A 15,656-nucleotide genomic window follows, 5' to 3' on the forward strand; every position below is an offset into this window, starting at 1 on the left:
GAACTAGTAATCTTATGTGTTCACAGCTATCATGCAACTTAAACCTGATTATCAGAGGAGGAGAGTAATGTGTTGACAAACTGTTGAACAGGTCTTTCAGACAAAATGTTTGGGACCACTTTCACACATCATGGTCAAGTTTGAGTTGCAGTACTGGCAGTTGTGACTGTAAACTGACCAACCTGAGCAGGAAGCCACTGGCATGTCCTGATAGGCAAAAAGGTATGATTATTTTTTTCATTCAAATTATTAACAATTGAAAAGACCTCTTAATGCATATTAAGGTCTTGTCTAGCATGCTAACATCACACCTTAAATTGTCTAGATAAGGTCTGAGACCCAGGTGAGCGCATTTAAAATGTTATGTGGTGGTGGTGTAGCCTAGGCTCACTCTAGCCTATAATAGGACCAGCTATCAGGCTTTCAAACATATTACCCTGCATTTTAATAAGTATTAAGAGGGCTCTTCAATTGTTTTAGGCTAAAAATTAGAAACCACAGCTTTTTTGCCCATCAGGATAGAGTCAAAGAGAGACATTCTGCCGCTTCCATAGAAACCCTCTTCAGGCTATAACCATATTTTTAAGCAAAGGATTCAGATTGCACTGCACTATCAAGCAGAATTGGACTATAAGATAGTTTTTCAGCTCACACAAGTTCCTGTTCTAGTAATTTAATTTGTGTACAGGTAGATAGTGTTTCATTGTATGTTCTAAATCAGTTTCATCTTTGAAACGGCAACTATCTCATTTGTATATGTGGCAGCAAGTAATGTATATGTATAGTGCAGCCAAAAAAATACAAATATTTTGTGAATGTTTATCATGTACTGCATCTTGACTTGTGCAATTTTTTTAAAGATTTTATTTTCATCTCATGAGATGTATAAATGGGCAGATTTGAACTATAGAAGGTTCAGTTTTACCTTTTGCAACATGCTCGTGTTGCAGAAGATGAACACAGACTGCTACTGCTCATATTAGTCACTACTACAGCACTATGGTATGTTAGATCATGAGCTTTACTACTGCTTGTAATGTACACTTAAATCTTACTAGTTTCAAAGAAACATACTGACCTGTTGTAAAGTGTAAAAATTTGTAGTTTTAGTAGGTGTCTGATACTATCTTACTGACCTTGACATAGACTTTCTTCTGAAAACACTTGCAGCTTTTCATGGAAATCCATCATAACTCACAATGCACATTGCTTTTTGATCTAAAACTGGTTGTAGCATGTGAAAATTAAGACAATACGGTGTATTTATTTTTGTCCATATCTCTATACCACAAAATTAATGTGGTGGGAAGATGCCCCTCTTCTGTAAAAGTATATTATCTTTACATGTTTTGTGGTAGCCTGTGCCAATGCAGGCAGTGGGTTCCTCCTCAGTTCTGGGAGCCACAATGATGATCAATTACCCTCTAGGATTTTTCTTCTCTCTAATATTCTGCAAAAACCTGCAGCTGGCTCTACAGGCAAACTTTGCCCTGTCAGTGGTTGGGCAGGACTTCTGCAGCAGAGCTTCGCTTTGGGAGTAAGTGGAGGTCAGGGATTCCCCATCTCCTTACGTCTCAGGCAACTTCTGTAAGACGTTGTATTCACTGTGCTCTATCCTGTCGTTGGGGAATCACAAGTTAATTATTAGAGCTGATCAGAAAATACAATGTTTTCCATAGAAAATTATAAAAATAATTCGCCAGTTTTTCCAAGAAAAAATTTGAAACTTCACTGAAAACTGGCAGCATTTCCAAATTGAATTTTTTTTATAGTGCCTCCAAAGAACAGTAGTTGGGATGCATCTGTGATGGGTTGGATCACAGAAACCCCCTTGGGAGATGCCAACTGATGTGCCAAGACTACCTCTGCTCCTGTTTTCCCTGCCAACTCAGGACTCCAGCACCCTGTCTTGCTGAGCCAGACACTCCCATCTGCTCCAACAAAGACCCAGGGTCTGAATTACTTGCCCCAAAGCTGCAGGTTTACCTGAAAACAGCTCACAGAAGTGCGCATGTCTTTAGCACTCAGATGCCCAACTCCCAATGGGGTCTAAACCCAAATCCGTTTTACCCTGTATAAAGCTTATGCCGGGTAAACTCATAAATTGTTCGCCCTCTATAACACTGATAGAGATGCACAGTTGTTTGCTCCCCCAGGTATTAATACATACTGAGTTAATAAGTAAAAAGTGATTTTATTAAATACAGAAAGTAGGATTTAAGTGGTTCCAAGTAGTAACAGAACAAAGTAAGTCACCAAGCAAAATAAAATAAAACGCACAAATCTATGTCTAATAAAACTGAATACAGTTCTTACCCTCAGATGTTTCAGTAAGTTTTTTCTCAGACTGGACACCTTCCAGGCCTGGGCACAATTCTTTCCCCTGGTACAGCTCTTGTCCCAGCTTAGGTGGTAGTGTGAAAGTAGAATGAATTATATTGTAAAAATAGAATGGATTAAAGAAATGCTGTATGTACCTTTAAGCAGAAATAAGGAATGTTGAAATACAGGTGTCAGGAAAAGAAACATTAAGGCATAAACAATGAGTTCACTTAAGCTAATGGTGGAACATTAACCGGAGATTGGTAAAAGTTAGTAAGGAAATTAAATATGTATGTCTAGCCTCAGGTAAACTTGTCAGTTCTGCTTTCTTTGTCCTCTTGTTAAGTTCACGCCCTTTTATCTGTATAAAATAAGATAGTGTGGGTCTTGCATGGTGCTCACATTATCTGGGTGTATTAGCAGAGCGCTGTGCTAATAAACAGAGTGGTCTAACAAATTGTGAGTCCTGAATCTGACTTTGACAATTTGGAGGTTCTACCCAGATGGCAACCGTCTTCACTGGGGCCATGTGATTCCTGACCGTTTTTGTAGGACAACCGTGGCAGCCGGCACCTGGGCATTTGGTCCGAGCGGTCCTCCACCTGAACGGAAAGGCGCATGACCACAGTGAAGTCTACACCATCGAACCTGTTGGTTCCCACTCTGTTCTGGTAGGGATCCCGGGATCTGACATCAGGTATCTGGTCAGGTAATTATTTCTGTGTTTTGTCCGGACTGAGGACTGTCCTGTCTCTGTGTCTATCCGTCCTCCCTGTGGAGTGTTTGAGTCTGGGTGCCGTCTCTGTCCAGGGATCGGCCGACCAAGGGGTTCCTGTCCCCCCAGTCTGAGTGAGTGAAATCTGCACAATCGCAGACGCACCGCACCTTGAGTAAAACCCTTGGTGTGAAAGCAAGGGCGATTGAGGCAGTAGCCTGTGGGCTCCTTTTGTGTGTCACACCGGACATCGCTCTGACAAATCCGAATTTCCTTCTTGTGTGATTGGTGTGTGTAAAGTCCTCCTGTATGGGTAACCAGACGTCTAAGTCGGGAAGTTCTCTAAAGGAATGCCGGCTCATTTTATGTATTTTAGGAAGGGTCCGGACTCCTGTAAATTTCTGGGAAAATGGTCTAGGTTAACTCAGGGGGATCCCAAAACTCAGTGGCCACTGTTAGGATCTTGGGACAAAGACTGAGTGGACGTCTTAAAAGACAAACTGGCCAACCTAAAACTAAATTGGCCAGAGGAGAGGTTGATTGTTTCATGCAGTGGTGGGAAGAGGCAAATCGTAGGTGGACAGAATTGAAACTTGCCTCTCTCAAAGATTCAAATGATAAGTTAAAAGCTTTATTGGAAGCCTCCTCTCCCACCACCAGACTGAGCGCTCCCCTTTACCCCGTTCGAGCAGACTCAGATCGATCCCAACCCCTTCATACTCCCATCTCATTGTGGAAGAGGACAAAGAAACCCCCTTGTTAAATTCTGGGGACAACGATGAGGAAGACGCATTAATTGGCTTGGCAGCCTTGTGTCAGATCAATAGACGATCACCAGCCTCCCCAGTTCACGAACAATTCTCAGAGGTCACCAGTTCAGACCAGTCTGGACCATCCAATGCCGCCCAGGCCCATTCCTCTGGTACCGCTCAGGCCTGTAAAGAAAAATCCCTTGTTCCCCTGAAATCCTCCAGTCTGCCTGACTTCTCTGCTTTTTCTTATACATGCAAAGATAGCCTGAATAAGGATTGGGCCAGTTGCTTGCGCTCTAGCTCTAAAACTGTCCAGGCTCCCCTCCGAATCCTGCATACTGGGGGCCAAGAAGGGGGTCCCACTTGGAGCTATAAACCCTGGACTCACACAGAGCTCCATTCAATTGTAAAAGGCTTTCCAAAGCCCCTGGAAAATCCTACCAAATTTGCAGAGGAATTTTTGTTAGTATGCGACACCTATGAACCCTCTGAGGCAGACCTCCTGCAGCTGTGTAAGCTACTTGTAATCCCTAGCGAACATGAAAAATGGTTCACAGCAGCAAATTGGCCTGTCACTGAGCGCCACTCTAATTTGCCAGACACCGGTCCTGACGCTGAATACCGGAAAAAGTGTAAGGACTGAGCTAAAAGTCTACTTGAAGCCATCCCTTGAGTATGGACTCCTAAAACCAACTGGATGGCCATACACTGCTGTAATCAGCGACAGGGAGAAAACCCGGGCGACTATCGCACCCGGCTGACTGATGTTTTTCTGCAACATTCTGGTATACAGCAACCAGGTGAAAATTGCCGGGGCGCCCTGGCTCATGCGTTTGTTAATGGCCTCCTACCTGCTACTGGCAGTATGCTAAAGCGAAAAAGTGTTGGGTGGGAGACCGAAATCATGGACAAATTGCAAACAGTGGCAGAGCACTGCCAACACACTCTGAAAGGAAAGGAGGAACAGTCCTCTCAAAAATTAATGGCCCAGCAAATTCAACATTATTCAGGGCAGGGCAAACAGTACTGGGGACGGGGAAGGTTCCAGGGATGGGGACGTGGTCGAGGGAGGGGTCGTGGAACTGGATTTTTGGGTTTTGGGGATGTTTGTAATTACTGTAAGCAGCCCGCACATTGGAAGAACGAGTGTTCGAGCCAGCCTGATAGCTCTGTAAATAACCAGTTAGACCCCCTGTCGGCACAGCCCGACAATCCCCAGCCTTACTTTGTCCCACAGCAATGACGGGACGCCGGAGAACCTCAGTAAATTTTAGCTCCTTTACTACCTCTCACTCCCACGGGTGAGTGTGTTTTGACTATTAATGATCTTTCTCTCCCTTTCCTTGTTGATACGGGAGCTTCGCTCTCTGCAGTTCGTATTACCGATCTGCCTGCGGTTCCCCGCTCCGGAAAAAACGTGTCCGCTGTGGTTATTACGGGAATCCCAACCCCTTATCCCCTATCAATACCTCTACCGGTCCAGGTTGGTTCCCTTTCTGTGGATCATGCATTCCTTCTCTCTGATTCCACTCCGGAAAACCTTTTGGGTCGGGATCTGTTATGTAAACTTGGCTGTACCATGTATTGTTCCCCGTATGGTGTCTACCTACAAATCCCTCAGTCCTCTCTGAGTGATTCTGTGGCCTCCCTGCTGTCTGAAACTCCCCTTTCCACTCCAGTCCCCTGTTTCCCATTGATCCCGTCCCTTGAACACCTATTTTCGCAGATCCCATCCTCTCTGTGGCCAACCCACCCATCTGAAGTGGGCTGCTTAAATACTGACCCCTTCTGCATTACTGTTGACTCCTCCAAACCCCTGCCTCGCCTGTCTCAATACCCTTTAAACCCCGAAGCAGAAGCTGGCATTGCTCCGGTCATGACTGCCCTGCAGGAACAAGGCATTATTGTCCCCTGCTCCAGCCCCTGTAACACCCCTATCCTCCCAGTTCGAAAAGCTGATGGTAAATCGTGGCGGTTTGTTCAGGATCTTCAAGCCATTAACCACATTGTTATACCCGCCTTTCCTGTTGTCCCTAACCCAGCAACGATTCTGGCTTCTATCCCACCAGGTGCAACTCATTTTACTGTTGTTGATTTGTGCTCTGCTTTCTTTTCTGTCCCGGTTCACCCTGCCTCCCAGTATCTTTTTGCCTTTTCTTACAAGGGGCAGCAGTACACATGGACCACGCTCCCTCAGGGGTATACTGAAAGCTCATCTTACTTTTCCCAAGCATTAGCCTGAGACCTTGCTGACCTTGTTTTTCCGTCCGGATCCACACTAGTCCAATATGTAGATGATCTACTCCTCTGTTCCCCTTCGTTGTCTGCCTCAGAAACTGATTCTTTAGTGCTCCTTACTGCCCTAGCAAAGAAGGGTCACAAGGCTTCTTGCTCTGTTACTGCTCTGTCAAGCCTGTCACACACCTTGGCTTTCTCCTCTCCCAGGGTTCCTGTACACTTTCTCCCGCCCGCGTCCAAGCTATCCTCAGCTTTCCCCGACCCCGCTCCCCACGTCAGGTCCGAAAGTTTTTGGGCATGGCTGGATTTTGCAGGCAATGGATTCCCCAATATGCCTCCTTTGCAAAACCTCTTCAGGAACTCACTCGAGTCTCTGTGCCTGACCCCATGCCGTGGCTCCCTGAGGCCGACTCTGCCTTTGTTTCCCTCAAACAGGGTTTGGCTTCTGCCCCCGCCTTAGGGCTGCCTGACTATTCAAAACTTTTTACCCTTTTCTGCCACGAACAATCTGGGTGTGCACTGGGAGTCCTCACTCAGATGCACGGAGACAAAAACCACCCAGTGGCTTATTTCTCTGCCACTTTGGACCCTGTTGCCCAAGGCTTACCCCCTTGCCTGCGTGCTGTGGCTGCCGCAGCGCGCCTAGTCGAAATGTCCGAATCCCTTGTCCTCCGCTCTCCTCTTACCCTCATGGTACCTCACTCTGTGGAAACTCTCCTGCTACAACGTAACACAAGCCACCTCTCCTCCGCCCGCCTTACCAGGTATGAACTTTTACTGCTGTCGGCTTCGTATATCACCATAAAGCGTTGTTCTCAATTAAACCCTGCCACTCTCCTTCCTTTGTCTGATGACGGTGATCCCCACGACTGCCTTGCAACTGACTCTGCTGTTACGGTCCTGCGCTCTGACCTTTCTGATGTCCCTCTCCCTAACTCTGACCTTGTTTTGTTTACTGATGGTTCCTGTTTTCGAGACAACCAAGGTCGTCTCCTTGCAGGATACGCTGTAGTGTCACCCTCTGAAACTCTAGAAGCTGCGCTTTTACCTTCTGTAACCTCAGCGCAAGTCGCCGAATTAGTTGCCGTCACCCGTGCCTGCTTTTTGGCGGAGGGACGCTCCGCCACCATTTACACTGACTCTCGCTATGCTTTTGGGGTTGTACATGACTTTGGCACCCTCTGGCAAGCTCGGGGTTTCCTTACCTCTGCCGGTACCCAGAGGTGAAAGTAAGCTGGTACGGTCTGGTACGGCTTACCGGCAAGAGCCAGTATGCCATGCCGGACCGCATCAGCTTCCGTGGCGGGGATTTAAAGGGCCCTTTAAATCCCGCCCGCAGCTCGGCACCTGGGCTGGGGCCGGGATTTAAAGGGCTCGGAGCTCCCTGCCGCTGCAGGGAGCCCAGAGTCCCCACCCGCAGCTCCGGCGCCCATGCTGGGGCCAGGATTTAAAGGGCTCGGGGCTCCCCGCAGCGGCAGGGCCCGACAGCCGGGCTCGGGCGGGGATTTAAAGGGTCCGGAGCTCCGCGACGGCCGAAGCCCCGGTCCCCTTAATTTGCCCCTGAGCCCCGGGGGCTCCCAGCCACCTGTGCAGCTGCGAGCCCCCAGCTGATTTAAAGGCCCTGGGGCTCCCAGCCACAGCCGGTGCCCCAAGGCCTTTAAATCTGGAGAGGCCCCTCCTCTTTCGGTTGAGGCCACACCTCTTCCGGATGAGGCCACGCCCCCTCAGGACTCCAGCAGTACCGGTAAATCCTGTAGATTACTTTCACCCCTGCTGGTACCCCTATCAAAAATGGCCCCTACATCGCTGCTCTCCTGTATGCAGTTTTACTTCCGTCTGCACTGGCTATTGTTAAGTGCCCTGGCCACTCGATGACGGATACTGATGTTGCTAAGGGTAACGCATTTGCTGACACCTCTGCTAAACATGCTGCTGCCATAGAACCTTCCCCAGATGCATTTCTAGGTTCCCTTTCTGTTTCTATACCACCGCCGTCCCTCACTAACCTCACCCTGCTCCAAGACTCTGCCCCAGAAGCCGAAAAAGACTCCTGGGTTGCCCAGGGTTGCTCTCTACATCCTGATTCCCTTTGGCGTTCACCTACTGGCGTCTATGTGGCCCCCTTTTCACTCTACCCGTCACTGGCCGCCCTGCTACATGGTGTTTCGCATGTCGGAAAGGAGGGGATGATCTCTGCTGTAACTAAGGCAGGATGGTAGGCCCCCCATTTCAGTACTTTTGCAGCCTGACACTGTGCCGCCTGTACCACTTGCCAAAGCCACAATATTGGTAAACCTGTACAAGTGGCTCAGGGGTTCCAGGGCCTGCCCCAAGCACCATTCTTGCATTGGCAACTTGATTTTGTACACATGCCTAAGTGTCAACAATATGAATTTATCTTGGTTATGGTATGTTTATTTTCGGGTTGTATCGAAGCCTTTCCTTGTCGCAAGGCTGACTCACTGTCTGTTGCCAAACTGTTTGTTAAATCATATTATGCCTGCCAAGGGAATTCCTGCCACTCTGTCCAGTGATCGGGGTACACATTTTACTGGACAACTTGTTCAACACCTGGATCGTGTATTACATATCACACACCTGTTGCACTGTCCCTACCACCCACAGAGCGCAGGTGCAGTTGAAAGATGAAATGGTGTACTTAAGAATAAGCTTGCTAAAATTTGTGACTCTACAGGATTAAGCTGGCCAGCAGCTTTACCGTTGGCCCTTATGGAAATGCGATCCACTCCATCCCAAAGGCATAAATTGAGTCCCTTTGAAATTGTTATGGGATGCCCTATGCGAGCTATGGCTACCATTACTCCAGTCCCAGACTTGAACTTGACTCACAGTATGCTCCTTCAATATTGCAAGGGATTAATGCAAGTCGTAAGTCACTTCCATTCACAGGTTTGAGCCGCCTGGCCGACAGAACCCACCTCTGACGCTTGCCACGACCTCGAGCCGGGTGATTGGGTCTATGTACGGCACCATCATTGAAAACACGCCTTGGAGCCCTGGTGGAAGGGTCCTCATCAGGTACTGCTTACTACCCAGATGGCTGTTAAACTATCTGGCATCACAGCGTGGATACATGCTTCGCAGTGTAAGAAGGCACCATCCCCAGCGAACCAATCATCACCTCAGAACCACGCAGAGTCAATTTTTACTCCAGAAGAAGACGTAGAGGAACAGCCTGCAATACCTTACAATCTATGCTCTCGTAAGGGTTGCCAGAAGCAGACGACGACCTAAAGCAAGGCCCAAGAAGAAGCAGTAGCAAGCCTAGCACCTGCTGCCTGATGGACATAAAACCGTGACTGCGGTTCCCTCAGTTGAGGTTGTCAGAACCAGAAGGGCCTTGCCTCCAACATGCGCCTCTGGTGGTGCCTGTTCCTCGGCTGCTGGTGTCTTAAGGTCTGGGGAGTCCACAATGACAATTCTTTTATCCAGCAGCAAGGGTGGATAGCTCAGACCCTTAATATTTCTAATTGCTGGGTCTGCAGCCACATCCCAGCCCACTCTCAAACTGGTGTTCCTGTCCTGGCAATCCCACTCAATTCCCCAGACCTCACTGGAGAACCTCGTCCGTTTAACAAAACATGGAACAGCAATGACACTTGGGAAGCGGTGGGAGTAAATGTATCTAAATGGATAAGTGTGGTGGAGGGAAAAGGTCATTGGTGTTGGGTGTGTAATGGGACAGAGCTGGATCTGGGAAAAAGCCGTTGCCTTCAGCATATTGTGGCCAATGGTGTATGGGATTATTCGAACAAAACTAAAGAGTGGCCGGCCGGGTATGGGGATATGAATTTTTTCTCGACCTGGGATCAAACAGAAAAATCAATCTCATATTCCCCCTACAGTAACCTTAGTGAAAACAATACAATCTTTCAATGCCATGCAAATAACACTACTCCTCATAAGGAGAATTATCCTGTGCCCTGGGGGATATTACTCCTCCTTTGCAGGCACCTATATGACAAATGGCTGCAACCGACACTTTCCGGCCTTAATAGGTCATCATTGGGTTTGTGGGACCAAAGCTTATACTGCGTTACCAGCTAACTGGTCAGGTATCTGTTATCCCGCCCGACTCTTCCCACAATTCCGAGTGCTAGGGTCCTTCCCATGAGAACGCTTCCGTAATTTCAGGCGAAGAAGAAGGGACTTACCAGATGCCCAATGGTATGTAAATAACATAAGCCCCTGAACCTGGGAAGAGGCCATTGGCGGTTCCCTTATCCCACTTGGGGGAGTAATACACCATGCAAAAAGGCTCCTGAGGTTACAAGCAGTAGTCGAAATAATGGCAAATGAAACCGGAGAGAGTTTAAGAGCCCTGGCCAAAGAAACAGGGGCGATCCAACAGATGGCCCTCCAAAACCGTCAGGCATTGAACATAGTGCTGGCGGCCAAAGGAGGGACCTGTGCTCTCATTGGAAAAGAATGTTGTGTGTATATCCCTGACGACACCAATGAGGTAATAGATCGCGCTAGCCACTTAGAACAAATCGCATATCTTCCCCATGAAGAGCCGAGTTCTTTATGGAAGTGGCTAAGTAACCTGTTCAATTTCTCTGACATAGGAAACTGGTTGTTTCAGGGAGCCCTGACTATCCTGTTTGGAATCCTAATGATTTTTGTATGTTTTCAGTTAATCTCCTGTTGTATCCAGAATTGTGTAAGGCATGCCACCCAGGTGACTGCCCCAAGACAGAGTGCTAATATGATGATTTTGAATATCGCTGATGAACAAAGAGATAAAGAACAGTTAATATGTGGAACCCAGTAATTGTTGGTCATTGCGTAGCTTGACCAAAAGGAGGGATTGTGCAAGTAGAATGAATTATATTGTAAAAATAGAATGGATTAAAGAAATGCTGTATGTACCTTTAAGCAGAAATAAGGAATGCTGAAATACAGGTGTCAGGAAAAGAAACATTAAGGCATAAACAATGAGTCCACTTAAGCTAATGGTGGAACATTAACCGGAGATCGGTAAAAGTTAGTAAGGAAATTAAATATGTATGTCTAGCCTCAGGTAAACTTGTCAGTTCTGCTTTCTTTGTCCTCTTGTTAAGTTTGCGCCCTTTTTATCTGTACAAAATAAGGTAGTGTGGGTCTTGCATGGTGCTCACATTTTCTGGGTGTATTAGCAGAGCGCTGTGCTAATAAACAGAGTGGTCTAACAAATTGTGAGTCCTGAATCTGACTTTGACAGTAGCTAGGGGATTCTTCATGATGGCTCCTCTCTCCCCCTTTGTTCTCTTCCACCCCTTTATATATCTTTTGCATAAGGCGGGAATCCTTTTGTCCCTCTCTGAGTTCCCACCCCCTCCTTCTCAATGGAAAGTGTCAAGGCTGTATCCCTACTTTGAACTTTAGGGTACAAATGTAGGGGCCTGCATGAAAACTGCTAAGCTTATCTACCAGCTTAGCTCTGGTCCCGCTGCCACCATTCTCGATGGATTCCCTCCCTGGGAAGCCTTGAGAAACCTTTCACCAATTCCCTGGTGAATACAGATCCAAACTGCTTGGATCTTAAACAAGGAGAGATTGACCCTTCCCCCCTCCTTCCTTTCACCAACTCCTGGTGAATACAGATCCAAACCCCCTTTGGATCTTAAAACAAGGAGAAATCAATCAGGTTCTTAAAAAGAAGGCTTTTAATTAAAGCAAAAGGTAAAAATTATCTCTGCAAAATCAGTATGGAAAATAACTTTACAGGGTAATCAAACTTAAAGAGCTCAGAGGAATCCCCTCTGTCTTAGGTTCAAAGTATAGCAAACAAGATAAGCACTTTAGTAGAAGGTACATTTACAAGTTGAGAAAACAAAGTAAATCTAAGACGCCTTGCCTGGCTTTTACTTACAATTTTGAAATAAGAGAGACTTGTTTAGAAAGATGGGGAGAACCTGGATTGATGTCTGGTCCCTCTCAGTCCCAAGAGCGAACAACCCCTTAAACAAAGGACACACACAAAAGCCTTTCCCCCCCCAAGATTTGAAAGTATCTTGTCCCCTTATTGGTCCTCTGGGTCAGGTGTCAGCCAGGTTACCCGAGCTTCTTAACCCTTTACAGGTAAAAGGATTTTAGAGTCTCTGACCAGGAGGGACTTTAGTACTGTACACAGTATGGCTGTCACCCTTCCCTTTATAGTTATGACACGCCCCCCAAATCACAGATAGTGTTGGACGTTCGGTTCCACACTGGCTGTGATTTCTTCCTGGAGTTCTAGGAGAAAACAGAGTTAACAAGACACATGTACCTTTAGACATACTACTGATTATATAAAAACTAACAATATGTTTCATTACAAGAACAATTGTTAACCAGTTAACTCTGGGAAACTTTCCCGGGAGAGTGCATCAGCCACTTTGTTAGAAGCTCCCGAAATGTGTTGTATTTCAAAATCAAAATCTTGGAGAGCTAAACTCCACCAAAGAAGCTTTTTGTTATTTCCCTTGGCGGTATGAAGCCACTGTAGCGCAGCATGGTCTGTTTGTAGTTGGAAGCGCCGTCCCCAAACATATGGGCGTAGCTTTTCCAGCGCGTACACAATGGCGTAGCATTCCTTTTCGCTGATTGACCAGTGGCTTTCCCTCTCAGACAGTTTCTTGCTGAGAAACACGACAGGATGGAATTCTTGATCTGGTCCTTCCTGCATTAAAACTGCTCCCACGCCTCGCTCGGAAGCATCTGTGGTTACTAGGAACGGTTTGTCAAAGTCTGGGGCCCTTAGCACAGGGTCAGACATGAGTGTTGCCTTAAGCTGGTTAAAGGCCTTTTGACACTTATCAGTCCACTGAACTGCATTTGGCTGTTTCTTTCTGGTTAGGTCTGTCAGCGGGGCGGCGATTTGGCTGTAGTGTGGTACAAATCGCCTATAATATCCGGCCAAGCCTAAGAAGGATTGGACCTGTTTCTTTGACTTTGGAACCGGCCACTTTTGGATAGCATCCACTTTGGCCTGTAGGGGAGTTATAGTTCCTTGACCCACCTGGTGCCCCAGGTACGTCACTCTGTTTTGGCCTATTTGACACTTTTTAGCCTTAACAGTTAGTCCTGCCTGCCGGATGCGCTCGAAGACTTTTTTCAGGTGCTCCAGGTGTTCTGTCCATGAATCAGAAAAAATGGCCACATCATCGAGGTAGGCAACTGCAGATTCTCCCAATCCTGCTAGGAGACCATCTACAAGTCTTTGGAAGGTGGCGGGTGCATTTCGCAACCCGAAAGGGAGTACATTGAATTCATACACCCCTGCCTGGGTGACGAAGGCGGACCTTTCCTTAGCGGGTTCATCTAAGGGTACTTGCCAGTACCCCTTGGTTAAGTCTAAAGTAGAGATGAATTGGGCATGTCCCAATTTTTCCAATAGCTCATCTGTGCGTGGCATTGGATAGTTGTCAGGACGAGTTACAGCATTTAGCTTACGGTAGTCCACGCAAAAGCGTATTTCCCCATCTGGTTTGGGAACTAGAACCACTGGAGATGCCCATGCACTGGTAGAGGGGCGGATTATACCCATCTGTAGCATGTCCTGGATCTCCCTTTGTATAGCCGCTTGGGCATGAGGTGACTCACGGTAGGGTGGGGTTCTAATTGGGTGAGCATTACCTGTGTCAATGGAGTGGTATGCCCGTTCGGTCCGTCCTGGAGTGGCTGAGAAAATCGGTGCAAAGCTTGTGCACAGCTCCTTTATCTGCTGTCGCTGCAGACGTCCCAGGGTCGTGGAGAGGTTCACCTCTTCCACGCCACCATTCCTTTTTCCTTCATAGTAGACACCTGCAGGCCACTCCGCGTCATCAGTTTCCTGGGCTGTAAACTGGCAAACGTTTAATTCTCTAGAATAAAAGGGCTTAAGAGAATTAACATGGTATACCTTAGGCTTTATGTTGGAGGTGGGGGAGGCTATGAGATAGTTAACAGCTCCTAGGCGCTCCTGGACCGTGAATGGTCCTTCCCACGACGCTTCCATTTTATGGGCCTGGAGCGCCTTTAAGACCATGACTTGGTCTCCTACTTTGAAGGACCGTTCTCTGGAATGTTTATCATACCAGGCCTTTTGCTCTTCCTGAGCATCCTTTAGGTTTTCTTTAGCAAGGGCTAAAGAGTGTCGGAGGGTGTTTTGTAGGTTGCTTACAAAGTCTAGAATGTTAGTTCCTGGAGAAGGCGTAAACCCCTCCCATTGCTGCTTCACCAACTGTAATGGCCCCTTAACCTCGCGGCCATACACAAGTTCAAATGGTGAAAACCCTAAACTGGGATGTGGTACAGCCCTGTAGGCAAAAAGCAACTGCTGCAACACTAGGTCCCAATCATTGGAGTGTTCATTTACGAATTTACGTATCATGGCCCCCAAAGTTCCATTAAACCTCTCCACCAGACCATTGGTTTGATGGTGATGAGGGGTGGCAACCAAGTGATTCACCCCATGAGCTTTCCACAGGTTTTTCATGTTCCCTGCCAGGAAATTAGTTCCCGAATCTGTAAGTATGTCGGAGGGCCACCCTACCCTGGCAAAAATGTCTGCTAATGCCTGGCACACACTTTTAGTCTTGGTGTTGCTTAAGGGTACAGCTTCCGGCCATCGGGTAGCAAAATCCATGAAAGTCAGTACGTACTGCTTTCCTCTGGGTGTCTTCTTTGGGAAAGGACCCAGAATATCCACAGCTACTCGCTGAAAGGGGACCTCAATTATGGGTAGTGGCTGGAGAGGGGCTTTAACCTGATCTTGGGGCTTTCCCACTCGTTGGCACACCTCACAAGACCGGACATAATTAGCAACGTCCTTGCCCATTCCCTCCCAGTGGAAGGACTTCCCCAACCGGTCTTTGGTTCTGTTCACCCCAGAATGGCCACTGGGATGATCATGGGCTAAGCTCAAGAGCTTTACCCGATACTTAGTGGGAACTACCAACTGTCTTTGAGGATGCCAGTCTTCCTGGTGCCCACCAGAAAGAGTCTCCTTGTATAATAGTCCTTTTTCTACAACAAACCGGGATCGGTTAGAAGAGCTGAGAGGCGGTGGGGTGCTCCGTGCCGCCGCCCAAGCTTTTTTAAAAGGCTGTCATCTGCTTCCTGCTCGGCCTGGAACTGTTCCCTTGATGCTGGAGACATCAGTTCCTCCTTGGACTGTGGACTGAGGCTTGGTCCCTCTGGAAGCGATGCAGGTGCTGGGGCTGTTTCCATTGACTGTGAACCGCTGTCCGCTGGTGCACTATGTGGTATTTCAGGCTCTGGCTGAGCCTCTTGGGTAGGGTTATCTGCTGCTTCCACCAGTTCAGACTCGCTGGTGCCCTCTGGCATTGGAGTTGTAGACGGGCTTGCAAGCGCTGGACTCAGTGCTGGCAATGGTTCTGGTGCTGGGTGCGTTGCCAGTTCCGGTTCCGGGACTGGCTTTGGCTGGGTCTCTGGGATTGGATCCACTACGGCTGTTGCAGTCGTTGGCAGGGGATCCGGTTCCACCACCTGTGTTTGGGTCTCCGGTAACACAGACGGGGCCCTGGTGGACGGCTCAGGAACAGGGATGGAGGTGAAAGCTTGCTTAGCCTGGCTGCGGGTGACTATTCCCACCCTCTTGGCTAGCTTCACATGGTTGGCCAAGTCTTCCCCCAGCAGCATGG

The sequence above is a fragment of the Emys orbicularis genome, chromosome 6 (assembly GCF_028017835.1).
Source record: "Emys orbicularis isolate rEmyOrb1 chromosome 6, rEmyOrb1.hap1, whole genome shotgun sequence".
NCBI lineage: Eukaryota > Metazoa > Chordata > Testudines > Emydidae > Emys > Emys orbicularis.